This window comes from Phyllobates terribilis, unplaced genomic scaffold, assembly GCF_046119375.1.
Source record: "Phyllobates terribilis strain yellow unplaced genomic scaffold, ASM4611937v1 Scaffold_515__1_contigs__length_1257859, whole genome shotgun sequence".
NCBI lineage: Eukaryota > Metazoa > Chordata > Amphibia > Anura > Dendrobatidae > Phyllobates > Phyllobates terribilis.
The window spans coordinates 1,005,264-1,024,110 of NW_027363275.1; positions in this window are offsets into that span (position 1 = coordinate 1,005,264).

Below are 18,847 nucleotides of genomic sequence, written 5' to 3' on the forward strand. Positions count from 1 at the left end.
CACTATAGACGGTGCTATCTGCACAGCTGTCATACCGTCTGTTCAGCGTGGATGGCCAGAGGACAGAGAGGAGGAGGAGGAGAGCATGGTCAGTCATCCTCTTGGTGAGGACACGGAAGTCTTGCCTGTTAGTAGTCTGGCACGCATGGCTGAGTTTATGTTATGCTGCCTTTCCCATGACCCTCGCATTCTCAAAATTTTAGGTCATTACTGGTTGGTGACACTTCTAGACCCACTCTACAAGGAGAACTTTATATCTCTTATTCCTGAGGCGGACAGGTGTACAAAAATGAGGCAGTACCAGAAGGCCCTTGTTGCGGACCTATTAAAAAAATTCCCATCTGAAAACGCTGGAGGCAGAGGGCACACTTCGTTCGACAACCAAGGAGTACAGGCGAGAGAGACACAACTTCAATCCAGCAGAGGCAGGGGAACACTGTCAAAGTTCTGGGAGAGTTTTCTCAGACCCTCCCATCGCACAGGCCCTGAGGCGCAGGGTACTCTCACAAGGAGTGCAAAGTTTGGGAAGATGCTGAGGGAGTACCTTGCCGTACCGTACCAACGTCCTCCGTGATTCCTCTGTGCCTTATAAATATTGGGTATCCAAGCTAGATATGTGGAATGAACTGGCTCTCTATGCCTTGGAGGTCCTGGCCTACCCTGCCGCCAGCGTTTTATCAGATCGGGTTTTTAGTGCCGCTGGTGGAATTATAACTGATAAGCGCATCCTCCTGTCAACTGAAAATGCTGACAGGCTGACTCTTATAAAAATGAACAAGGGCTGGATTGGGCCAGACTTCTCAACACCACCGAATGATAGCAGCGTAACATAAACTCAAATCCAGTGTCTTTTCTTGGGAGGTGTATTCCCATGCACCTTTTCACACCCACACATGGGTATACGCTTCCTGATTTTGGCTATTTGCTCTTGTCCTCCTCCTTCTCCTCATCCTCCACCACCATATCACCAGGGTGACCGTGGTCCATGATGCAACACCCACATAATTTTTTTTAAGGGTGTTTGACTCGCCCCTGGGCCGTGGGGCACTCGGAGCCGGGCAATAGGGAGACGGTGGGGGTAGTAGTGGCGACCCGGTTCCGTGGCTCAGGGTGGTCAGACCAGTGGTAGTCCTTTAGCCGTCCTAAGTGATGTCCGACTGCGCCACCCGTGGATTGCGGTTATTATGAACCGCCGCTGCAAGGCAGATCGCTGGAATATCCCAAGTAGTGTAGGGGCAGATAGGGGGAGCAGCCTGGGTAAAGTTAGGAGCTCATTGGGTGCTGGTCACCTGAGCTCACACATAGAGGGATATATAAGGTGGGCACCAACTAAGAACAGGGTCAGTTGCAGAGAACAAGTCAGCGAGCAGAGGAGAAGAGAGACCCAGAGTGAGAGAGGAGAAAGAGAAGGAAAGACCCAGAGGGGGAAACAGAAAAGAGGACTCCAAGAACCCAAATTAAATCCCCGGGTGAAGAGTCGGCACAGGGTACCGGATCCCAAACTGGTGGGGGCAGAAGCACACCCTAGCCAGAGACCGGAGGCCGTGGGCAGCATCTGCCACGGCCACCCACCACATCCACCCCGAAGGCATACCACGTGGAGGGTCAGGGAACCCAAGGCCAAGGGCCTCCCAACAGAAGGCCCGAGGGAGCTGGACCTAGGTGGATCACTGGTGGGGACGGCCAGAGGAAAGGACAGAAGGAGAGCTCAGGGTCACGCTCCGGACTTACTTGGGGGTTGGCCGAGTCCAGGACCTGGTGGACGCAGCACGGCTCGGGTGGTCACTAGAAGCTGGAGTGACCGGAACATCAGCAGTGAGTAAATACCCTAAACTGCATAACCCGACTCTGTCTCTGATTGCCGTCTACACTGCACCACCACAACCCCCATCCTCTGCACCTGATCCCCCTGAGGCTATACCCCTCCCGTTGGGGGTTATCCTATCAAGCTGCACCAACACCATCAGCCTCAGCGGACCCTGCTGCAGCGGCGGCCACAGTGACCGCAACACAACGGGTGGCGTAGTCGACAATAAAGAACTTAATAACATCTGTAGGTCTGCCACATACAACTGAGTTTGACACCCTGGGCACGGACCGGGTCACAGCCACTCGGAGACTACAACCCCCATCTGATCCGGCTCCGGGTATTCCCCTGAAAGAAAGGAATATGTCCCAGGGGGCGCGTCACTTGCAATTGCATTCCAAGTAACAGAAAACTAAGCAGATGATGGCCTCTATCATCATCATGGCCTCACCTCGGCACTATGAACTCTCCTGAAGGAGAAGCCAGGGCCCGCCGGAGGAGTCTCTGGTTCTCTGGTGGGCCCGTGCAACCCTGCCGAAAAGCAGCCCTGGCTAAGAAAAGTGTGGGGGAAGGTTCCTGGACACTCTATGGCTGCTTTTTTAATGCGGATCAGGCCATTTTCCAACTCTGTATTCAAGAAATTAAATGCGCAAAGAAAGATGTGTGTGTGTCAAAGCACCATTGACAAGTGCGAGTTGATGTTGGATGGGCTGCCATTGCTTCTGCAACAAGCTCAATTACAGGATTTTCTGGGAGAAATGACGCGCAGGGTAGATACGGTTTCCCTCTATGCCAGTCCTTTCACCGAGCTAAATACAACTCTTAGCAAAAAAAGTTGTGGACTGGCTCCGTACCGTCCCTGGCCACATTCACCTGTCCACGTGTTTGTGGTTAGGCGGTCCTTCCCAGTAAGTGCACTGGGGAGGGCACGGGTAATGTTATTGGACCCGTGGTTGTGGAAGGCGGAGGCGATACCGGGAAATATAGTGGCGACTGGGGACCGAGTATGGACACCCGGCCGCCGCCGGCATGAGGTTATGAAAAGCTTCCGCCTCCACGAGCCTAAAAGGCCACATTTCAAGTGCAAGCAGCTGTCAAAAATTTGGCAGTATAGTATTGCAGCCTGTGGGTGGGTGGCTGCCGGCATTCTTGTGCTTGCATTCCAAGGAATGGGGTAGGGACAACTGAACACTGCAGTGGGACAAGGACGTGGACGGTGATTGTTGCAAGTCTGCAACGACAGGTGCATGGCGGGAGGCATCTTCGCATGTGCCAAGGATCACTTATGATGGGCACACATTTAGGCAGTGACCTGGGATTCAGAGATGTTTACAGAGGTCTTCCCCTTGCTGTTCCCATGTCTTTTCAGCACTGTATGCATGTGTCTGATGATGTGTCACACACCACATGGCCAGATAAGGTTGTAAAATGTTAAAATGACATTTCCTGGTGAATGCATTTGTCTTGGTTGAAAGCAATGCAAAAGTGCAAAAACGTGTCAAAAATGCTACGTGTGAACATAGCCCAAGGTGTGTAGGAGTATTTGTGTTTTTGTTTATTTATTTTGCCTTATATACAAGTCATCACCCTGGAAAGGATGTTCCTTACGCCGTAAAAGTGGCGCAATACTCTGACGACGTTGTTGACAGCAGTGATCTGGGAGTCAGAGATGCTTCCAGGGGTCTTCCCCATGCTGTTCACATGTCATTTGAGCACAGTTCCCATCGATTTAGGCAATTTTTAGGCCCTCTGCAGACCGCCGTGGGGAGCCACCTGAAAAATGCTCAAGTTTCCCCTAGACTTATATTGGGCTCATTGCTCGGGTTGAGCACCCGAGTATTTCAATTTGCTCGACCCGAGCAACGAGTACTCGAGCATTTTAGTGCTCGCTCATCACTAATGACAACCAAAAACATCCAAATAATCCTGATCAAAAAGTTTACATACGCTGATAATTTTGGCCTGATAACATGCACAGAATTTGACACAAATGGGTTTGAATGGCTACTAAAGGTAACATCCTCACCTATGACCTGTTTGCTTGTAATCAGTGTGTGTGCATAAAGCTGAGTGAGTTTCTGGGATCCAGCCACTGACGTTTCTGGATTTTGAGATGGGGAAAGCAAAAGAATTATCAACGGATCTACGGGAAAAGGTAGTTGAACTGTATAACACAGGAAAGGGAGGCAAAAAGAGTATAACACAGGAAAGGGATACAAAAAGATATCCCAGGAATTGATAATGCCAGTCTGCAGTGTTCAAACTGTGATTAACAAATGGAAAATCAGATGCTCTGTAAAAACCAAACCACAGTCAGGTAGACCAACAAAAATTTCAGCCACAACTGCCAAGAAAATTGTTCGGGATGCAAAGAAAAACCAACAAATAACATCAGCTGAGAACACACTTAGGGGTGTACTCACTTTTGTTGCCAGCTGTTTAGACATTAATGGCTGTGTGTTGAGTTATTTTGCAGGCACACCAAATTTACAGTTAAACAAGCTGTACACTGACTACTGTACATTGTATCAAAGTGTCGCATCTTCAGTGTTGTCCCATCAAAAATATATATATGTATTCCGGCCCATTTTTGGAGTTTTGTGTGAAATTATGTCCAATTTGCCTTTTTTTTCTCAGTTTTTTTGTGTTGTTCCAATAAACACAAAGGAAATAAACATGCGTGTAATAAAACATGTGTAATTTTCTGAAACAATTTCAAGGGTGCCAGCACTTTCCGCCATGACTGTATATGCAAGTAGAGTCCTTAACCCCTTTACAACCCAAAGTGGTTTGCACGCTAATGAGAAGGCCAATTTTTACAATTCTGACCACTGTCACTTTATGAGGTAATTACTCTGGAACGCTTCAACGGATCCCCCTGGTTCTGAGAATATTTTTTCATGACATATTGTACTTTATGATTGTGGTAAAATTTCTTCGATATCACTTGTGTTTATTTGTGAAAAAAACAGATATTTGGCGAAAATTTAGAAAATTTTGCAATTTTCAAAATTTGAATTTTTATGCCCTTAAATCGGAGAGATATGTCACACAAAAAAAGTTAATAAATAACATTTCCCATATGTCTACTTTACATCAGCACAATTTTGGAACCCAAATTTATTTTTATTAGGGAGCTATAAGGGTTAAAATTGACCAGCGATTTCTCATTTTTCCAACAAAATTTACAAAACCATTTTATTAGGGACCACATCACATTTGAAGTCACTTTGAGGGGTCTTTATGACTGAAAATACCCAAAAGTGACACCATTCTTAAAACTGCACCCCTCAGTGAATCGGGTCATCATGGCAACATCCGGGAAGCCGCGGCACACATTGCTGGACGCCGGCAGGAGAGGTGACTATCCCGATCACCTCCCCTTGCCCCCGCAATGCTGCGAACGACTTAGATCCCAGCATTGCGGGGGTTAATGTGCGGGACCTCTCCCAGCACATAGCACCGGGTGTCAGCTGTGACAATCAGTTGACACCCGGCGGCGATCACGCCCGCACAGCCTGTGTGCGGGCGCGATCGCAAAGATGTACTAATACGTATCAGGCTCTCAAGTCCCAGGGCGCAGATACGTATCAGTACGTCTTGGGCTTTAAAGAAGTTAAAATTATGTGAAAATGGGAAAAGTCACAAAACTTTGCAACTTTTCAAGAGCTTTATGCCAGTTTTCTGGCAAAAACACTGGTGAATCGGGTTCATAATCTCTAATCCTTTCAGCTCCCTTTAATTAGACTACTTTCAACAAACTAATTATAAGTATTGGGTCTGTTTTTTTTTTAATGCTTTTAAAATAATTGTAAATATTTTCAATCCCCTTTTGTTATAAGGATTTCCCAAAAATTAGCTAATCATAGGTTGTCCTGCATTCGTGACAGTGATTGACTGCGCGGTCACTTGGAAGTTTACATTGGCATCACTACAGGGCCGGTAAAGAAGGACTGTCAGGGACCCCCAGAGTGTGGTAAAATGCGCCAACTAATTCATAATTCATTTAATTCTCACACAATATACTAAGTTAGTGTAAGTCTACCAAAAAGCAACAAAACTTGGTGCTAAAAAAATTGAGCATAACTTTTTGAAAAATGAACCAGGTTATGCCAAATCTTACATATTTTGTGACTTTGTGATCAGTTATCAACACAAATATTTTACTCAAATTACCAGATCGATGGATAAGAATTGGGACTTTTCCCTAAATCTCTCCAAAACATCACCGCTTATAGAAGACCACCCTCATATCCAGATCAGATTTTCTGTGAGAGATGCCCAGATTCACAATATAGTATGCATACTGGCCATCTATGAGAAGTCCACCCCAATGGAAGTCCAGTTATTAAAGAGGATTTTACTGTTTATATAAGGGGCAGACAATGACAGTGAAGGGCCCTTAATCAGGACTTCTGATCTGGGCCCCCCACCCTCCATCAGGCACCACCTACATATACATTTCCATGTATATTTATATTAGGCACACATATAAAATTTGCACATGCTAATACTCTATACACATTTTAACGTATGCATATGTGGCACCCCAGGGGTCTGGTTTCCACAGTAACAGCAATGTTATGTCTGAGAGCAGGTGGGAGGTCTCTTGGTCAGGAATCCTATGCATGCCACACCTCCTGCCCAGTCCTGGGAGGGGAAGGACTTCCCCTATATAAACCTGGGGCTGAGGCAGGGTTAGAGAGTTCAAAGGGAGAGTTGAGCCAGGAGGGCGGACAGGGAGCTGTGGCTCCGGCTGGGCCCAGCTCCCGGGCCATGCCAGAAGTAGAGACAGAGAAGAGAAGCAGCATAGGAAGAAACAACAGGAGCTCTGTGGGAGCAGTGCTACAAGGAGTCAGGGGCTGGCAGCTGCAGAGCTCGCCCTGACTGAGAAGTTATCACCGGACCCGGAGTCCGAGGCTGTGGGGACTAACCCTTACCCAGCAGCAGAAACCGTCCGGCAGGGGATTTCAAGTCCTCTGGCCCAGAAACCCGAAGGCACGGTCACACGCGTGGGACCAGCACCGCCGTCGTGGAGCGGAAGGCACTAGAAGGCCCCGAGTCACCGGCCATACGGGTGAGCACCACACGGTACACTCAGGGACGTGGGCTACTTTTACCCGCCTCTAGCAAGGTAGCCAGAAGAGTACAGTTAGTTGGGAAGGCCTACAACTCCACCTGGCCAGGGGAGATCCCATCTGCTCAAGGACTGACCAGGCCCCGATCGCTAGCAAGTACTCCGGGAGGGTCTGTCTTTGTCACCAGTAAAGACCCTGAACTACACCGCATCGTCTCTGAGTGGTTCCTGCTACCCCCATCTTCCACGTCGGCTGCCCTGAGGCCATACCCCTCCCGTTGGGGGTTATATCATCCACGCTGCACCATCCTTCCACCGGCCTCAGCGGTCTGCCCTGCAGCGGCAGCTCCATAGCTGCATTCAACGGGTGGCGTAGTCATCCTACATCTACTGCTAATATACCGCCACTTAGTCTGACTCCCTGGGCACGGACCGGGTCACCGCCACGAGACTACTACCCCTATCAGATCCGGCTCCGGGTAGTCCCTGCGTGCGCAACGCTACGTCACATAGGCCCAGGGCGCGTCACATATACATAGTGCACACAAACATAAAATACGGACATACACATAAGATGCACATACACAGTATAGAGTCCCGGTAGTCCTCATAGTTTTAAGCATGGACCCTGGCAAATTGTAGACGGACTTTTATTGTTCATGGGCTTTAAGGGAGAGAGGCTTCCTTTGTGGAGGACACTCATGAATGCCATTCATTTGCAGTGTACACCGTGTCGTGTCATGGAAAACACTCACCCTAGTTTGGCTTTCTACTTCTTCAGCTAATAGCAATGAATTTGCCTGTCGATTTTCTTCTCATCAGAAGATGCTTTTGTTTAGATGTTAACTTCCATCTGACTGATAAGAAAAGCTTTGCTGATCTTCTTGTAGACTTCACATTTTTTGTAAAGAAATTATTTTCTTTCTCAGAAATGTCTTGTGACATTTCTCTTCTATGTGGTACCACTTACCCTTCTCATCAGAGGACGCTTTTGTTTAGGTGTTAACTTCCATAGTCGGCCTGGACGTCTCTGTAAGATGGTTGCAGTTCCATCTTTGTTATAGTTTTGCATCACTTTTGCTACAGTATTCTGACTGATAAGTAAAGTTTTGCTGATCTTCTTGTAGACTTTACATTTATTGCAAAGAAATTATTTTCTTTCTCAGGTTTTGTGACATTTCCCTTCTATGTGGTGCCATTGCTGATAGCATGAAATGGGAAGGAGTTTTCTTTATTAAGTAACTTCCTTTTACAGACACCTGTCTGCTGGACATCTGTTTAATGAATAATTACACTTACCTGTGGTTCAGTTCTTGTTAATTAGAATTTTGTTGTCTAAACTTAGCTTTTCTCTTAAGACTGTTACTGGGATGTTCTCATTTTTGAAACATGATCTTGAATGAGTTTAAGAAAATTACTTTTTTGGGGTCTGCAAAATACCAAATCTTGTTTGCATTCAATGGCTCAAATTTGCGAGAGTATTTTGTAGTATGGTATCCCATATAAAATGATGATTCTGAAAGGAAACTACAGGTTTGCTGACAAATCTATTTGGGTGTACTGATTTATGCTAAACACTGTATATATATATATATATATATATATATATATATATACAGTACAGACCAAAAGTTTGGACACACCTTCTCGGTTAAAGATTTTTCTGTATTTTCAAGACTATGAAAATTGTACATTCACACTGAAGGCATCAAAACTATGAATTAACACATGTGGAATAATATACTTAACAAAAAAGTATGAAACAACTGAAAATATGTCTTATATTCTAGGTTCTTCAAAGTAGCCACCTTTTGCTTTGATGACTGCTTTGCACACTCTTGGCATTCTCTTGATGAGCTTCAAGAGGTAGTCACCGAAAAAGGTTTTCACTTCACAGGTGTGCCCTGTCAGGTTTAATAAGTGGGATTTCTTGCCTTATAAATGGTGTTGGGACCATCAGTTGTGTTGTGCAGAAGTCTGGTCAATACTCTGCTGATAGTCCTACTGAATAGACTGTTAGAATTTGTATTATTGCAAGCAAAAAGCAGCTAAGTAAAGAAAAACGAGTGGCCATCATTACTTTAAGGAATGAAGGTCAGTCAGTGCGAAAAATTGGGAAAACTTTGAAAGTGTCCCCAAGTGCAGTTGCAAAAACCATCAATCGCTACAAAGAAACTGGCTCACATGAGGACCACCCCACGAAAGGAAGACCAAGAGTCAGCTCTGCTTCTGAGGATAAGTTTATCCGAGTCACCAACCTCAGAAATCGCAGGTTAACAGCAGCTCAGATTAGAGGCCGGGTCAATGCCACACAGAGTTCTAGCAGCAGACACATCTCTTCAACAACTGTTAAGAGGAGACTTTGTGCAGCAGGCCTTCATGGTAAAATAGCTGCTAGGAAACCACTGCTAAGGACAGGCAACAAGCAGAAGACACTTGTTTGGGTTAAAGAACACAAGGAATGGACATTAGACCAGTGGAAATCTGTGCTTTGGTCTGATGAGTTCAAATTTGAGATCTTTGGTTTCAACCACCGTGACTTTGTGCGATGCAGAAAAGGTGAACGGATGGCTCTACATGCCTGGTTCCCACCATGAAGCATGGAGGAGGAGGTGTGATGGTGTGGGGGTGCTTTGCTGGAGACACTGTTGGGGATTTATTCAAAATTGAAGGCATACTGAACCAGCATGGCTACCACAGCATCTTGCAGCGGCATGCTATTTCATCCGGTTTGCGTTTAGTTGGACCATCATTTGTTTTTCAACAGGACAATGACCCCAAACACACCTCCAGGCTGTGTAAGGGCTATTTGACCAAGGAGGAGAGTGATGGGGTGCTACGCCGGATGACCTGGCCTCCACAGTCACCAGACCTGAACCCAATCGAGATGGTTTGGGGTGAGCTGGACCACAGAGTGAAGGCAAAAGGGCCAACAAGTGCTAAGCATCTCTGGGAACTCCTTCAAGACTGTTGGAAGACCATTTCCGGTGACTACCTCTTGAAGCTCATCAAGAGAATGTCAAGAGTGTGCAAAGCAGTCATCAAAGCAAAAGGTGGCTACTTTGAAGAACCTAGAATATAAGACATATTTTCAGTTGTTTCACACTTTTTTGTTAAGTATATAATTCCACATGTGTTAATTCATAGTTTTGATGCCTTCAGTGTGAATGTACAATTTTCATAGTCATGAAAATACAGAAAAATCTTTAAATTAGAAAGTGTGTCCAAACTTTTGGTCTGTACTGTATATATATATATATATATATATATACACATATATATATATATATATATATATATATAAACCTTATAAGTTTGGTATCACAGTAATCGTACTACTGACTCTGAATCATTTTGTCAGTTTGTTTTTACAACACAATACACACTGTAAAATGAAGGAACCCAAACCTGGCATTTTTTCTCATTTTTCAACACATTATATGATAAAATGAATGGTGTTGTTCAAAACTACAACACTAAGCGTCAGCACACTGTGATTTGCTGATCTGTAAGATGCGTTCTTTGTGCTGTGAAAATACACAGCTGTGATATCTCACCAAATATTCATAGTGGGAACTTAAAATTATGTTTTTCTGCCATGATTAAGGATGGTTTGGATGTATGAAACATGTTGACCTTTTATTTCTATCTTTGTGGAATTAAGGCTGCATGAACCAGTCACCAACCATTATCTGTATATGTACAAATATTAAGTGCTACTGAGTGCTGTAGGAAAAACTTAGAATAGTGAGGTGATTTGACAGTCCTGCCACAAATAATCTGTTTCTACTGCACACTTAAAATCTCTGATAGTGGGAATGAACCTGATTGCCTGCAGTAGTGCACTCCTGAGAGCTGGTGCAGCAGAGAAAATGTCTTGGACATGAGAGTGGGAGGTCCTGATTATGGAGGATGTTAATCTTAGCTCATTGGAGTGTAGATATGGTAGAGATGCAGGACTGTGCAGCAGTGTGGAGAGGTTTGTGGATGAGTGTAATGACTGGTACAGGGTGGATGCACCAGTGTAATTGCTGGACAGAAATATGAGACTGACTGCTGCATTAAGGATAATGAGAAATACATTTAGTGAGAAGAAGAGCAATTAGTGAGTTACAAGTATTTGTGAATTCAAGACAAAAAGGAATCAGAGCAACAGTAACAGATTTTACTTTTTTTTAATTAATAATGGGATGAATAAAATCGTGAACATTGTCAATAGAATAAATCAAAGTCAGGAAGATAGCCGAGGTCAGATACCAGGTGATCAGTAAATGACACGTCAGACGAGCAGTATGAATACCGCGGAGCCCGATGACAGAGGCGTTACTGAAACTTGTCCAGGTTGACCAGTCAGAAGGCCACAGGTAGATGGTGAAGGTCCTTCTATACAGCTCCAGCAGTGATGATGGATCTGCTGGACTTCAGGGCGCTGGATGCTTAGGTGTCCCGTCTTTTAGATGGTTTTAGGGCAACAGTGACAGCATGCAAATGCGCGAGCAGCCCTGGATAATCCACGCCGGCAGGATGATAAGATCCGGCGGAAGATGGAACCTATGAGAAGAGAAATAAATATAATGTAAGTGATGGGACTCCATATTACATGATAATGCTGTGCAGTCACTGTGGCCGGACGGCAGAGGAATATTATCATACAGAGGTCAGGGGTCATTGTCAGCAATCATACATGTGACAATCCCATCACTGACAGATGACATCTACTCCACATGAATTATTCTCACTGACATCACACAACATGGAGTTGATTCTCACACTTACCTCGTCTCTTTTTCCCATTTTTTCCATTTTCTGAGTTTTGTTGCTCCATACTCAGATTTATTGCCGATTTTCTTTCTTCATGAGATGGAAATTCTGATGAAAAATTAAAAAAAAAAATCAGTAACAATATATTCTTATAGGATCTGCTTTGTCATAATATGGATAACATAAGAGACCTATAGTATTGTATAAAACCATGTGGGAATATTTGAGCCTTGAAGTCAACATTCACATTGCTGGTGCTGTAGACATGTACATACCTGGCAATGGGGACGAGGGTGGCAAGATGGTAACAGCATCGTCTGTATTACATACAGGAACAGATACTTTCTGCCTGTTTGAAGAAGAAAAACATGTAAATCTCAAGTAAACTCCGTATAAAAGGGGTTGTCTCACTAGAAGAACACCGACTATAAGGCCTAGTAGGACATATGACTGTCATAGTGGGGAAGGTCTTCTGCTCAAGACTACCTTTTATAGAGAGCTGAGAGGAAAACAACTACCAAGAATGGCCGGCATTTCATACTACATCTCTCCTACAGTGAGGGCAGCACTAAAAGTGCATGATCGGCCACAATTATGGGCTGTTATCTCCAACAATTCCGAAAGCTGAAAGCACAATGACCCATAACCATGGGGCGGTGGATGCTACATTTGATATTATGGTATTTATGTCCTATATTTGGTGTTGTGCACATATATCAGCCTGGAGCTCCCAGTAATGACCCCATAATCTACTCACATTTCTGAGATGTTTGTGTTCGATTCTGGTGTACACTCTGGAGGGGCCTTGGGATCCTCGTTGTTCACCATCCCGTTAGTGGTGGTAGAGTGCTAAATGTGGATAACAATAAGTTATTAAATATACATACTTTTTAATTTTATAGATCCTTTTTTTGTACATATTTTGGATTTATCGATCACATACTTACTTTAGAAAGCCTCTCAGAAGATGATGATGCAAATATTCGGAAGATAAAGTTCTCATCGTCCTCACTTGTGCCCTCCTTATCCTCTGAGATCAGATGGTTGTTTTCATCAGAGTGATCTACAAGACATAGGTAATGAAGAATTGTTAGAGGGTGTCAGTATAACACAGTCGCTATATCTCACTAGGTTAATAGATGATGCAACGTAATATACAGAATACATGAAAAAAAACTCCTGTACAAAATTAGGGAAATAGGGATACAGTACGAACCCATGGTCAACATAGCTGAGATCCATGAAACATGGATAACATAGTAGACCAGAAAAACCATGTGGAAATATTTGAGCCTTGAAGTCAACATTCACATTGTTGGTGCTGTAGACATGTACATACCTAGCAATGGGGACGAGGGTGGCAAGATGGTAACAGCATCGTCTGTATTACATACAGGAACAGATTCTTTCTGCCTGTTTGAAGAAGAAAAACATGTAAATCGTAAGTAAACACAGTATAAAATGGGTTGTCTCACTATAAGAACACTGACTATAAGGCCTAATAGGACATATGACTGTCATAGTGGGGAAGGTTTTCTGCTCAAAACTACCTTCCATGGATCAGAACACAACTACCAAGAATGGCTGGCAAGTAATACTACAGCTCTCCTACAGAGTAGGCAATGCTAAAAATGCATGACCTGCCACAATTATGGGCTGTTATCTTCTGCATTTTCTGAAGCCAAAAGTACAATGACCGTTAACCATGAAGCGGTGAATGCTGCATTTGATATTCTGATATTTATGTCCTATATTTGGTGTTGTGTACATAGATCAGCCTGGAACTCCCAGTAATGAAGTAATGACCCTTTATAATCTACTCACATTTCTGAGATGTTTGTGTTGGTTTCTGGTGTATACTCTGGAGGGGCATTGGGATCCTCATTGTTCACCATCCTGGTAGCGATGATACAGAGCTAAATACGGATAAAAATAAGATATAAAATATTTTTTTTATGTACTTTTAGAGTTGTTTTACATTTTTTTTACATGTTTTGGATTTATTAATCACATACTTACTTTACAAAGCTTTTCAGAAGATGACGTAAAATTTTGGAAGTCAAGGCTCTCATTGTTCTCACTTGTGCCTTCCTCATCCTTTGAGACCAGATGTTTGTTTATATCAGAATGATCTACAAGAAATAGGTAATGAAGTATTATTAGAGGTTGTCAGTATAACACAGTCACTATTTATCACTAATATTAATGGGAACAGATGATCACATATTAGGGAAGATGAGACAAACAGTCGCTTAGTCTAGATGACGTCTCCTTCTACTTACTGATAAATAAGCTGGTGTCTGCGTCTGAAACAAGCTGAGGAACATACTCCAGCTCCTGGCTCAGAATGTTGTCAAAGTCCAAGTCACTCAGGAATGGATGAACCTTGATCTCAAATGCTCCTCCTAGAAAAAGAAAAACAAAAGTGATGCGGACATAGTCAGGGATGGCTCCATATCTGAACAGTTTATCGTAATCTGAACTAATGACAAAACTGAGCCGACATGAAGGAAATAAACTGAAAGTCTTAGTGTGGAGAACTAGAAATACAGTAGATGAGCTGATAGAGAAATGCTGATCTTCATGGACATGAGCGATATGTCCTTGGTCTAATAAGGGAATATTAATACTAGTATATCTGTTACCTGTCCCAAGTCTACGCACAGGATTTCTTCTGAGCAGCTCAGTGATGAGATTCTGAGCATCCAGGGGTGGAGCGCGATCACAATTCCAAATTAGTTCTCCTGTTACATAGAAAATTACAGAAAATAAAACCTCTTTACTGGACTGTAACATAAAGCAAAGGAAATAACTAAACAAATGTAACCAATCAACGCAATGATCGGATTATTCTACTCACCAATGACAACCCTTTTATAAAGCTCAGTGAGGGAATCAGCATCAAATGGTACACATCCCAGCAGGAATTTATACAGGATGATCCCCAATGACCACCAGTCAACAGGTCTTCCATAGCCTTCTTTCAGGATGATCTCTGGGGCTATGTAACATGGGGTGCCACAGAACTGGAAACCAACAGAACATAGAGATGAGAATCGATGAAACAATTATTATGACAAGTTATCATCGTTAAAACACAATGCAGAAGATAAAATATTAGTGGAAAAGTTCTCTAGAAAGGAAGAACGTAGAGAAGAGACAATAGTGTGATGAGATTTGCAAATAACAAGCTAAGTTCTTGTAGGTGATGCTGACCTCACGGTCCTGGAACTCTCTGGAGATGTCCACTGCTAATTCCTTGTAGGTGTTAGTTTTCGGTATCATTAGACCAAGTTTTGAAATCCCAAAATCGGTAACTTTAATATGTCCAGTAGATGTAATTAGGAGGCTGCAAAAGAGAAGATGGTTTTAGCCTCACAGACTGAATGATAATAAATGACAACTTTCCCCACTTTATTATACTACGGGGGCACTTACTTTTCCGGCTTCAGGTCTCTGTGCACCACACCGTAACTATGCAGGTATTCCACGGCAAGTACCGCCTCTGCAAAGTACAAGCGGGCCATGGGGACAGAGAAAGGACCCCTGGTGCTTAGAAGGGTCCCACAGTCTCCACCTATAGAAGAAAGGAAATATGACCAGTGAGGGGTTTATACAGCAGATGACCATGATATACCACGAGCAGATAACCATGATGTATAATGAGCAGTGAGCGGAAACATCCTGGGGAGATCACACAGATAATGGCGTACATAGAAATCACAAGACCCCATATCAAAAGTTGTAATTGCCCCCCACCCTAAAAAATAAAAAAGAAATATATTTATATCCCTGTTGAAGCAGCTTGGTGTTCTCACCAGCAATACAACTTTTATGGCCATTTTAGAGTATGATGCTCCCAAAAATGCCCACACCCACACTCAATGAGTATGGTATCCCCACAGTGAATCCTCCTAAGGAGGCCACCACTTAGAAGGAGGCCAGCCACAACCCCCTACTCGGTGTGATGGCACCCACAGCAACCCTCCCACTCAGGATAATGGTTCCCACAGTCCCTCACACAATATAATGGTCCGCATAACTCCCCACTCAGTATGATGTCCCCACACAGAATGGGGGCCTCCATACAGAGTGAGGACCCCCACAGCACCCCACTTAATATGATGACCTCCACTCAGCATTCACAGTCCCCCCATATCTAGTCATACGGCCCCCTTTCAGTATTTTGGCCCCTACTAGCCACCTACTCAGTATTTTTGCCCCCACCAGCCCCACCTCCTTGAAGAAGCAAATACCGCTGAAATTGTGATGACAGGTGGAGGGATGCTGCCCACTGCTGAGCGTCGACAGACCCTCTCCAACTGATGAGCCCCATAGCGCCCCTGCACCAAGATCAATGAATTTACGAGCATCTTGGTAATAGATAACCTATAGTAAATGCTCTGTGGGGAAGTAACCAACAATGTCCTAATGATATGAGCAGTGATAAGATGAAAGCAGACATGGGCTGAATATAATACAATAGATGTGTCTTACCTCCTACATACTCCATGACCATACACAGGTGAGATCTAGTTGGAAAGGAGCAGAGCATGGAGACCACAAAGGGACAATCAGCAAATGTTAAGATGTCCCTCTCCAGAAAGGCCCATTCCAATCTCTGTGCAGTATTTAGGTTCCGCTTAGCCATTTTCTTCATAGCAAAGGTCTGGTGTGAGTCTTTATGATGCACTAAGTAGACGGCCCTGGAGAGAAGGAGAATCCATCGGTTATAATAAATCCTTATTAATAATCCATATATAGAAATCATTATATGTTTAATACTGGTATCCTGGTAACATTTCTCCTTGCGGAGAGTGACATGTTAAGCTTGTCAAGGTGAGGAGACTTTTAAGCCTCAATGATCCTCTGGGAAATATGCAAATTGTCTCTTCAGAGAGGAAGAGAACTAGAACTCTAGTGCCACCTATAGGAAGTAGTAATCCTAAAAGTCAATATCGACCCTTTAACGAGCCTTATCACATGACATGGAATAATAGCCATAACCAAAATCTCAATTTTCGGACACTATGTTTTGGGGTACAAGCACTCATCAGTGCAAAGTGTGAGATATGGTTTGGCTGGGTAAGAGGCATCTGACCGGGATCCAAGCGGTAACGTTTCTCCTTGCGGAAAAAGCCATGTTAAGCATGTCAAGGTGAGGAGACTTTTAAGCTGCAATGCTCTTCTGGAAAATATGCAAATTGTCTCTTTTCAGAGAGGAAGAGAACTAGCACCCTAGTGCCACCTATGGGAAGTAGCAATCCTATTTCCCAGAGGAGCATTGTGGCTTAAAAGTCTCCTCATGTCCGCAAGGAGAAATGTCAACCCCTTGGATACCGGTCAGACACCTCTCACCCAGTCAAACCATATCTCACACTTTGCACTGAAGAGGGGCAGTACCCCAGAACACAGTTCCTGCAAATTGAGATTTTGGTTTTGGCTATTATCCTAAGTCATGTGACAAGGCTTGTTAAAGGGTCGATATTGACTTTTAGGATTGCTACTTCCTATAGGTGGAGTTCTAGTTTGCTTCCTCTCAGAAGAGACAATTTGCATATGTTTAATACTAGAAGTCTGGCCGACACTATAAATCCACATCTAGAAATACATAAAATAGCACTACATAGATCACCTATTGGAGGTCTCCACAATGCCACTTCTGCCGGAGCCATCACCCAGGTCACATTATAGATACGAGAATCTACTGAAATTCTCTTTGGGCAGATTCGCTATAACTGACCAAATACAATTTAGTGCAAATAAAATTGGTCCAAAATGAATGTGCTCCAGGGCTCTCTTCTGCTGCTGAGGCCAGTGATTGGGCCCACATGGTCATGGTGGAGGGTGTAGATGTCATTGACGTCAATATGGTGTCACCCTTCATGTGACCATGTGTAGCCAACTTCTCTGATCAGCTTCATAATGGAGCCCCCCCCATCAAAACAAAGATCAGAGTGGAGAGCAGAAAAGCTCAGGTGGAGGAGGCAGCATAAGAACAGATGAGAGTCTAGCACAGGCGAATGTAATAATATTATATTATTATATATTATATTATATGTAATTATATTATTTAAATCGCTTTCCTTACAGTTTGATTTGCTACAGATCACATAATTTCCCTATGATAACACTGAATGGCAGAGTGCAGGGGCAGAAGCTTTGTCATAGGGAACCCTGAGAAATGTGGATTATGGCAACAGAAATCTCACCCAAAATTTCCACTGCTGATGAGTTTGGAAGTTTCATAGTCGGTCATATGCGGCTTTCTCGCCGGAACCAATGAATCCATCACGCTCTATAAAAGAATAAGAAATAATACTGATTTATTGAAGATGCAGGAAAAAAGTTACAGATGCAAAAACTTCTCCCCCCATATTATGTCCCAGATGATTTACACTGATATGATGTTGGGAGGATACAAACCGGACGCTGGGCAGACCTGGCGCTAGCACCCTGCACACCCAGGCAAGTGCCGGGGCCCTGAGTAGGCGGGCCTTGCTCCCCCCCCCCTCAATGCTTGCCCAGGACCACGGCCGGCACAATACTTACCTCTCCACAGCTGGTGAGCAGTGAGGTGAGCATTTGATTTTTTTTTTTATGTATGGAGGTATGGGGCATTATATGGGGGGAGAAGTGACATCCTGCATGGGGCATTATATGGGGGGGAGGTAGGGACATCCTGCGTGGGGTATTATATGGGGGGGAGAAGTGACATCCTGCAATGGGCATTATATGGGGGGGAGTGACATCCTGCATGGGGCATTATATGGGGTGAGAGGTGACATCCTACATGAGGCATTATATGGGGGGGACATCCTGCATGGGGCATTATATAGGGGGGTGACATCCTGCATGGGGTATTATATGAGGGGGAGAAGTGACATCCTGCATGGGTCATTATATGGGGGGGGGGAGTGACATCCAGCATAGGGCTTTATATGGGGTGAGAGGTGACATTCTGCATGGGGCATTATATGGGGGGTGACATCCTGCATGGGGCATTATATGGGGGGAGTGACATCCTGCATGGGGTATTATATGGGGGGAGAAGTGACATCCTGCATGGGGCATTATATGGGGTGAGAGGTGACATCCTGCATGGGCCAATATATGGGGTGAGAGGTGACATCCTACATGGGGCATTATATGGGGGGGTGACATCCTGCATGGGGCATTATATGGGGGGTGACATCCTGTAT